Consider the following 8,157-nt stretch of genomic DNA (forward strand, 5'->3'; position numbering starts at 1 on the left):
TTTTTTGACTATTTCTACATGGTAATAAGATTACATTTCACCTCGAAATCTTTATCTTGTTGCATTATAATTGCTAGTCTCCTCTGTGAGTACATGAGAAACTCGGGGGGCTAATGGGAAACAATGCTCAACCAAACTAGACCTCGCTCGCTCAACAAAAAAAAAAAAAACTCAAAAACGAAGACGTGCAAATCGATTATGCCTTCGTTGGCAAATCGAGAAAATAAGACGCGCACAACACAACGAAGACGTGCAAATCGATTATGCCTTCGGTGGCAAATCGAGAAAATAAGACACGCACAGCAAAGTCGTGCAAATCGATTATGCCTTCGTTGGCAAATCGAGAAAATAAGACGCGCACAACACAGCAAAGTCGTGCAAATCGATTATGCCTTCGTTGGCAAATCGAGAAAATAAGACGCGCACAACACAGCAAAGTCGTGCAAATCGATTATGCCTTCATTGGCAAGTCGAGGAAATAAGACGCGCACAACACAAAAAAGTCGTGCTAATCGATCGCGCCTTCATTGGCAAGTCGAGAAAATAAGACACGCACAGCAAAGTCGTGCAAATCGATTATGCCTTCATTGGCAAGTCGAGAAAATAAGACGCGCACAGCACAATAAATTCGCGCTAATCGATCACGCCTTCATTGGCAAGTCGAGAAAATAAGACACGCACAATAAAGTCGTGCCAATCGATCACGCCTTCATTGGCAAGTCGAGAAAATAAGACACGCACAATAAAGTCGTGCCAATCGATCACGCCTTCATTGGCAAGTCGAGAAAATAAGACACGCACAATAAAGTCGTGCTAATCGATCACGCCTTCATTGGTAAGTTGAGAAAACAGGACACGCACGATCAACCCGAAACTATAGGTCGTCCCTCGCGACGCCCAAAGGCCGTTCCTCATGACGCAAACCCAATCCATATGAAAGCGTGGATTTTGAGTTTCCACTCGATCTACGCTCGACCAGAAACTCGGGGGGCTAATGTTGTCGGTCCGTCTCGGACCGACGGGGACTAAGGCGTCACTTCGACCCACGCGACCGGTGCAAGGCCTCGAGGGGCGAACCCTTGCCTCGGCCTTTGGCCGGCCCAAACCAATGGCCGGGCCAAGGGTCAGCCGGCCAGTGGCCGGCCATATGCTTGACCAGCCTGTCGCCGGCCCAAAGGTCAGTCGGCCACGTCCAAGGCCGGCCCTCCTCCATGGCCGGCTCTCCAAGGCCGGCCCTCCTCCAAGGCCGGCCCTCCTCCATGGCCGGCTCTCCAAGGCCGGCCCTCCTCTAAGGCCGGCCCTCCTCCATGGCCGGCTCTCCATGGCCGGCCCTCCTCCATGGCCGGCTCTCCAAGGCCGGCACTCCAAGGCCGGCCCTCCTCCAAGGCCGGCTCTCCAAGGCCGGCTCTCCAAGGCCGGCTCTCCATGGCCGGCTCTCCATGGCCGGCTCTCCAAGGCCGGCACTCCAAGGCCGGCCCTCCTCCAAGGCCGGCCCTCCTCCATGGCCGGCTCTCCAAGGCCGGCACTCCAAGGCCGGCCCTCCTCCATGGCCGGCTCTCCATGGCCGGCCCTCCTCCAAGGCCGGCCCAACCTTGCTCACTCGGCCAAGGGGTCTTCAAACCACCCCTTGGCTGCCTATAAATACAGGGGCCGCTCCCCTAGTCCAGGTAATCCATTTTGAGTACTGAAACGCTGTCGAACTCGTACCTCGCTCGTTTCTCTCAAGTCTCGGCCTCTAAACACCCCTAAAACCTCTATACTCCACCTCAATCCCACTAATGTTGAGCGTCGGATAGGTAAACAGGGGCACCCCCCCTGTTTCCCCTTTGTAGTTCACAATCTCTTGTTTGCTTTTTAGGTATCGAGACGAGGTGAGCTTCACCCACAGCTAAGGGACGACTTGGGATACCAAGTCCGACACGCTCGAGCCGGAGTGAGACCACTTGGTCCGGCCTTGGGTCTAACCACTCTGGGCTCCTAAATAGTTGTCCAAAAATCAGCGACAACACACGCCTTCAAGGGGACACCCTCAAGCGACCGCGTAAAGACTTCAAGCGTCGGGGGAACACGCTCGTGCGCCCTCGAGGGGACACCCTCGAGAGACCATATCGAGGCATCGAAGATTGCACAATCCTCAAGGACGCTCAATCTCAAGGTCCTGAAAGGGATTCTCCAAGCTCACCATTTACCTCCAAGGCCCCCGGATGGGCGACGACGCCAAGGGTCATGGCGCCCGTCGAGGACGTCGCTTGAACGACATATCCTTGCCAATAGGGTAATAGGGACGGCCAACGGGGACTTGAGAGACCACCTCAATTCCTGAAGGGAATCCCATGGATGCGACTTGAGAGAGAAACTCAACGCCATACGCGAGACCGCGAGAGATGCTGCCTTGGGACACCAATCACCCAACGTCGCTGACCGCGCATACCACAAAAAGCGCGCCACCACACTCACGGCACCGGCCACCGGTCCCGGCTCGCAAAGAAAGAGGCGTAGAAATGGTCAAGTCCCTAATAACCATCCTTCTCCAGCCCCGAAGCAGTCCTTCGTCCCTCTCAACACAACACCCGACAGGATCCTGACCTCACACAGAGAGAAGCTGGGATCCCCGCCTCCGATGAAGAAGGACCCCACAACGCGAGACAAGAGCAAACAGTGCGAATATCACCATGACTGCGGGCACGCAACAGCCGAATGCTACCAACTTAGGAAGCGAATTCCCTGATTCGAGGTGGGGACCTCAAGGAATTCGTCGCATCCGCTAGGGAGGTGACAACCGCGGCTGAGCGCCCGACTCGTCAAGAGAGAGGGAACACCTACTAAAGAACAAGCCCTCGCCATTTGCAGCCACAATTGGTGCAGCTTTCGCCGCTAAACTCACGCCCGAACCCGCTCGACTTTGTGCTCACTTTATTTCAAACATATAATTTTCTTTTTCAAAGAAGGTCAAGTGCCATGGCAACCTGTAACGACCCCCTTATTGCAATAAAGAGTTATTCTAGACATGGTGACATATTATTGTATATCCCCTACACGAGAGTTTCCGGCTTTGTCTCACAAGCGCAAGAAACTCGGGAGGCTAACAGAGACCAGTACTCAATCAAAACAACTCAACAACTAAAAAAAAATAATAATAAAACTATAACAAAGTCTCAAGGGGCCGATGGTTTGGTCGGAGGTCCCGAAGAGAGAAAATCTACGCGTAACTCCTCGAGTTTAGTTCACTCCTCGAGTCGAATCCCGACTCCACGAGCTGGCTGACAAGTCCTCGTGCCGACTCTACATGACTCCTCGAGTTGAGTTCACTCCTCGAGTCGAGTACCGAGTCCACGAGTCGACTAACTACTCCTCGTGCCGACTCCACATGACTCTTCGAGTTGAGTTCACTCCTCGAGTCGAGTACCGAGGCCATGAGTCAACTGATGGCTCCTACTGTTGACTCTATACACATAACCCCTCGAGTTGAGTTCACTCCTCGACTCAAATCCCGAGTCCACGAGCTGGTTGACAAGTCCTCGTGCCGACTCTACATGACTCCTCGAGTTGAGTTCACTCCTCGAGTCGAGTACCGAGTCCACGAGTCGACTAACTACTCCTCGTGCCGACTCCACATGACTCCTCGAGTCGAGTACCGAGTCCACGAGTCAACTGATGGCTCCTCGTGTTGACTCTATACACATAACCCCTCGAGTTGAGTTCACTCCTCGAGTCGAATCCCGAGTCCATGTGCTGGCTAACAAGTCCTCGTGCCGACTCTACATGACTCCTCAAGTTGAGTTCACTCCTCGAGTCGAGTACCGAGTCCACGAGTCAACTAACTACTCCTCGTGCCGACTCCACATGACTCCTCAAGTTGAGTTCACTCCTCCAGTCGAGTATCGAGTCCACAACTCGACTGATGGCTCCTCGTGTTGACTCTATACACATAACTCCTCGAGTTGAGTTCACTCCTCGAGTCGAATACCGAATCCACGAATCGACCGATAAGTATTCGTGCCAAACCTACACGTGACTAGCCTTCGTGCCAAACCTACACGTGACTAGCCCTCGAGTCGATCTTACGAATAACTCCTCGAGTCGAGTCTATTCCTCAAGTCGAGCCTTAAAACCCATGAACCGACTTGAAGATCCTCGTGTCGAAAATCCACAACTTCCTGAGTCACCAGTCAACGGTAGACTCACAAGACTCAATGATAAATCTAAAATGCTATCCCACAAGAGACAAAAAGCGTTCCTAACGACGTGCTTAAGTCGCCCCCAACGGCGCACCAAAATGCACTCTACGACACTCTCGTGAGAGAAAGAATGGTCCAATTGAGCCCCCCAAATGTGACGCGTGCCCCGTGGCGCCACGCTCACGATGGCACAAGACTCGACCCAAGAGAGTCAACCCGAAAACGCGACCAGTGCACTAAGTTGCCACACTCCCCGGGGGATCAAGTCTACACCTAACCCCACCTATCATGTGACATGAGCGCCCAAGGGTGCCACGCTCATAAGATGGTATGGTCGCGCTCGCCGCCCAGCTCGTGCGCCAATGGGCAACGAGTCACAAATGGGTTTCAAAGGCATGCGCCCACTGGACGTAACTGGTCTAGCCAGCGTCCACGGAAAACCTGGTCACACAAGTGTAGCACCACGCACGCCGCCTACCTCGTGCGCCAATGGGCAGCGAGTCACAAATGGGTTTCAAAGGCCTGCGCCCGCCGGACGTAACTAGTCTAGCCAGCATCCACAGGAAGGCGTGTCTTATTTTCACGACTTGCCAACGATTTGCACGTCTTCGGTGTATTGTGCGCGTCTTATTTTCACGACTTGCCAACGAAGGCATAATCGATTTGCACGTCTTTGTTGCGTTTTGCGCGTCTTATTTTCTCGACCCGCCAATGAAGGCGTGATCGATTAGCACGTCTTCGTTGTATTGTGCGCGTCTTATTTTCTCGACTTGCCAACGAAGGCATAATCGATTTGCACGTCTTCGTTGTATTGTGCGCGTCTTATTTTCTCGACTTGCCAACGAAGGCATAATCGATTTGCACGTCTTTGTTGCGTTGTGCGCGTCTTATTTTCTCGACCTGCCAACGAAGGCATAATCGATTTGCACGTCTTCGTTGTGTTGTGCGCGTCTTATTTTCTCGACTTGCCAACGAAGGCATAATCGATTTGCACGTCTTCGTTGGATTGTGCGCGTCTTATTTTCTCGACTTGCCAACGAAGGCATAATCGATTTGTACGTCTTTGTTGCGTTGTGCGCGTCTTATTTTCTCGACCTGCCAACGAAGGCATAATCGATTTGCACGTCTTCGTTGTGTTGTGCGCGTCTTATTTTCTCGACTTGCCAACGAAGGCATAATCGATTTGCACGTCTTTGTTGCGTTGTGCGTGTCTTATTTTCTCGACCCGCTAATGAAGGCGTGATCGATTAGCACGACTTTGTTTTTTAGTTGTTTTTTTTTTTTTTTGTTGAGCGAGGGAGCTCTAGTTTCGTTGAGCATTGTTTCCCATTAGCCCCCCGAGTTTCTCGTGTACTCGTAGAGGAGACTAGAAATTGTAATGCAACAAGATAAAGACTTCGAGGTGAAATGTAATCTAATTACCATGTAGAAATAGTCAAAAATTACAGCCCTAGGCCATTGGCCTTATTGAAATTCGAGATTGTCTTAAAACTGGAAATAAAATGACATAATGAGAAACGGGAGCGGGCTCCCACTGCCGTGCCAACTTATGTAGCTTGACCGAGCTAGAGGATGGCGCTCACCATCTTTTCCTTCCCTTTCCCGTCCACGCCTTGGATGTAGCACATCCTCGCCATTGACAGGTCTCCCAACATGATGGCAATCCCCTTTTCAGTCGGGAACTTCATCATCAGGTGATAGGTGGACGTTATAGCCTTCAATCGGTTGAGAGTCGGGCGGCCGATGATGATGTTGTACGCTGAGGGCTGGTTCACCACTAGGAAGGACACGATGCGGGTGACCTCGAGCCCCCCCGGCGTCCCGAAGGTGACCGGGAGGTCGATAGTGCCCTCCGTCATGACCCTCTCCCCGGAGAAGCTGAAGAGTGGGGTCGAGATTGGGGTCGGTTTCAGTCCGGTCAGCTTCATCCTGTCCAACGCTGATTTGAAGATGATGTCGGCCGAGCTGCCGTTATCAATCAGGATTCTTCTGACGAGATTGTTAGCGACCGGGGCAGAGACGACTATTGCGTCATTGTGTGGGTGGAGAACTCGTGTCGCCTCTTGGCCGGTGAAGAACATGGACTCGAACGGGGCCGGAGGGGGAGCCTCGTATGTATGGTTGATGTAGTGTGCAATTTTTCCTCGAGAAACCTCGCGCACGTACTTCTTCCTTTGCGTGGACGAGTCCCCAAGCTCCGGGCCACCCATGATCGAGCCCACGACATGCAGCTGTGAGCTCTCCGGTTCTTCAATCGCTGCCTGGTCTGTGACAGTCACCGTCGCTGGACCCTTCCTTCCTTGCCGTGGACGGCCTTCGTGCACCGCGGCCGTCCCGACCGTTCTCAGGACATACTCTTTTAATTTCCCGTCTTGAATCAGGGCCTCGATCTGACGCCTGAGATGATAGCACTCGGACGTCAGATGCCCGTGATCCTGGTGGTACTCGCAGAACTTGTTTCGATCCCTCTTCGCGGGATCCTTCGCAAGAGGAGCCGGACTTCCTAGCCTGTCGCAGTGCAGAGCCAGGTTCCGCTCTTGCGGAGTGTTCAGTGGGGTGTACGTCGATATTGCTCGGAAGCTATCAACGTGCGACGATCTTGGACCGGAGAGGGGGCGACCGTTAGGGGCCCGGCCTCCCTTGCTCCTCTTCCTCTGAGGTTCGGGACGATCTTCGTCGTGGTCGTCGCGGTGGCGACTACCTTGTCCTCCTGACTTTCGGCCATCTCGGCCATCGAGATAGTCCTCGATTCCCATATGTGTGCGGGCTCTCGTCATCAGCTCCGCCATGTCTCGCGGGACTTGCCCGACAATGGACTTGAGGAAGTCGCTCGTGCAGACTCCCTCGGTGATCGCTGTGATGGCGTCCTTGTCGTCGAAGCCCTCGACTTTGTGAGACTCCTCAGTGAAGCGAGCGAGGTATTGTCTCAATGTTTCATCTCTCCCTTGTCGAATGGAGATGAGGTGGGTCTTCGACTTCTTTTGTGCCACAAGCGTGGCAAAGTGAGCGAGGAAAGCCTCTCGCAAGGCCCGGAAGGACGGGATGCTTCCACGCCTCAAACTCCGGAACCACTCAAAGCCCGACCCTGTGAGGGTTAGGCTGAAGGCTTGACAGAGGGTCGCATCCGACTGTCCTTGCATTGTCATCCACGTCTCGTAGTGTTGGATGTGGAAGTTCGGGTCGGTCCGTCCATCATAGGGAGGGATGGACGGCAATTTGAAGTTCCCCACGCAAGGCTGCGCGAGGATTTGTGCGGCGAAGGGAGAGTATGATTCCTCGATCCCTCCATATGATCTTTGCCTCCCCGACTCCCTCATCTCGATGATTTGGTTTTGGAGGCTCTGGATCATTGTGACCATATCAAGCCCGTTGGCAGGGCCGATTGTCGGGGCCACGGGGGTCACCGGTTGGCGTTCGTTGGACCCTTGGTCCACGACATTGGCCTGACGTCGGCCGAGAGTTGCGGCGGGCAGCGCGTCCCGCCGAGAATTGAGCCTTTGGCGGAGATCCTCCCCTCGGGAGTTTCTTCGCGCCGTCAAGTGTTCTCTAAGGTCCGCGCTAGGTGCGTGGCGAGGCGAGGTCGCCCTTGGTCGGGTCGTCCGGCGAGCGCTTCGGCTATCGGCCCCATCGTCAACCAGAGTCGCTCTCTCCTCGGCGAGGGGCCGTGTCCGGCCACCCCTTGAAACCGAGGGGGCGAGTCCCCGGGACTGTGACCGTGCCTGTTGTCGCGCCGGGTACAAAGGATCGGCCAATGCACCATTGGCCCTCTCGGGTCGTGCATGAGCGAGGCTAGGGGTGGCCTCGTTGGTCCTTGACTCCCCCACGTATTCGGGGTCGGAGTCGTCCTGAGCGGATCGATCCTCGATGTCGTAGCCGAGGAGATCAGCGATGAGGGAGCCGTCAACGCCAAGACGGTCAAGGAGCTCCGCGAGCCGCCGGGCCGTGTCCTCTCGGAGCTCGGCCTCGGGGTCGTTCACCA

This window comes from Urtica dioica, chromosome 1 (genome assembly GCF_054948205.1).
Source record: "Urtica dioica subsp. dioica isolate 48M chromosome 1, U.dioica_male_clone48M_v1_H2, whole genome shotgun sequence".
NCBI lineage: Eukaryota > Viridiplantae > Streptophyta > Magnoliopsida > Rosales > Urticaceae > Urtica > Urtica dioica.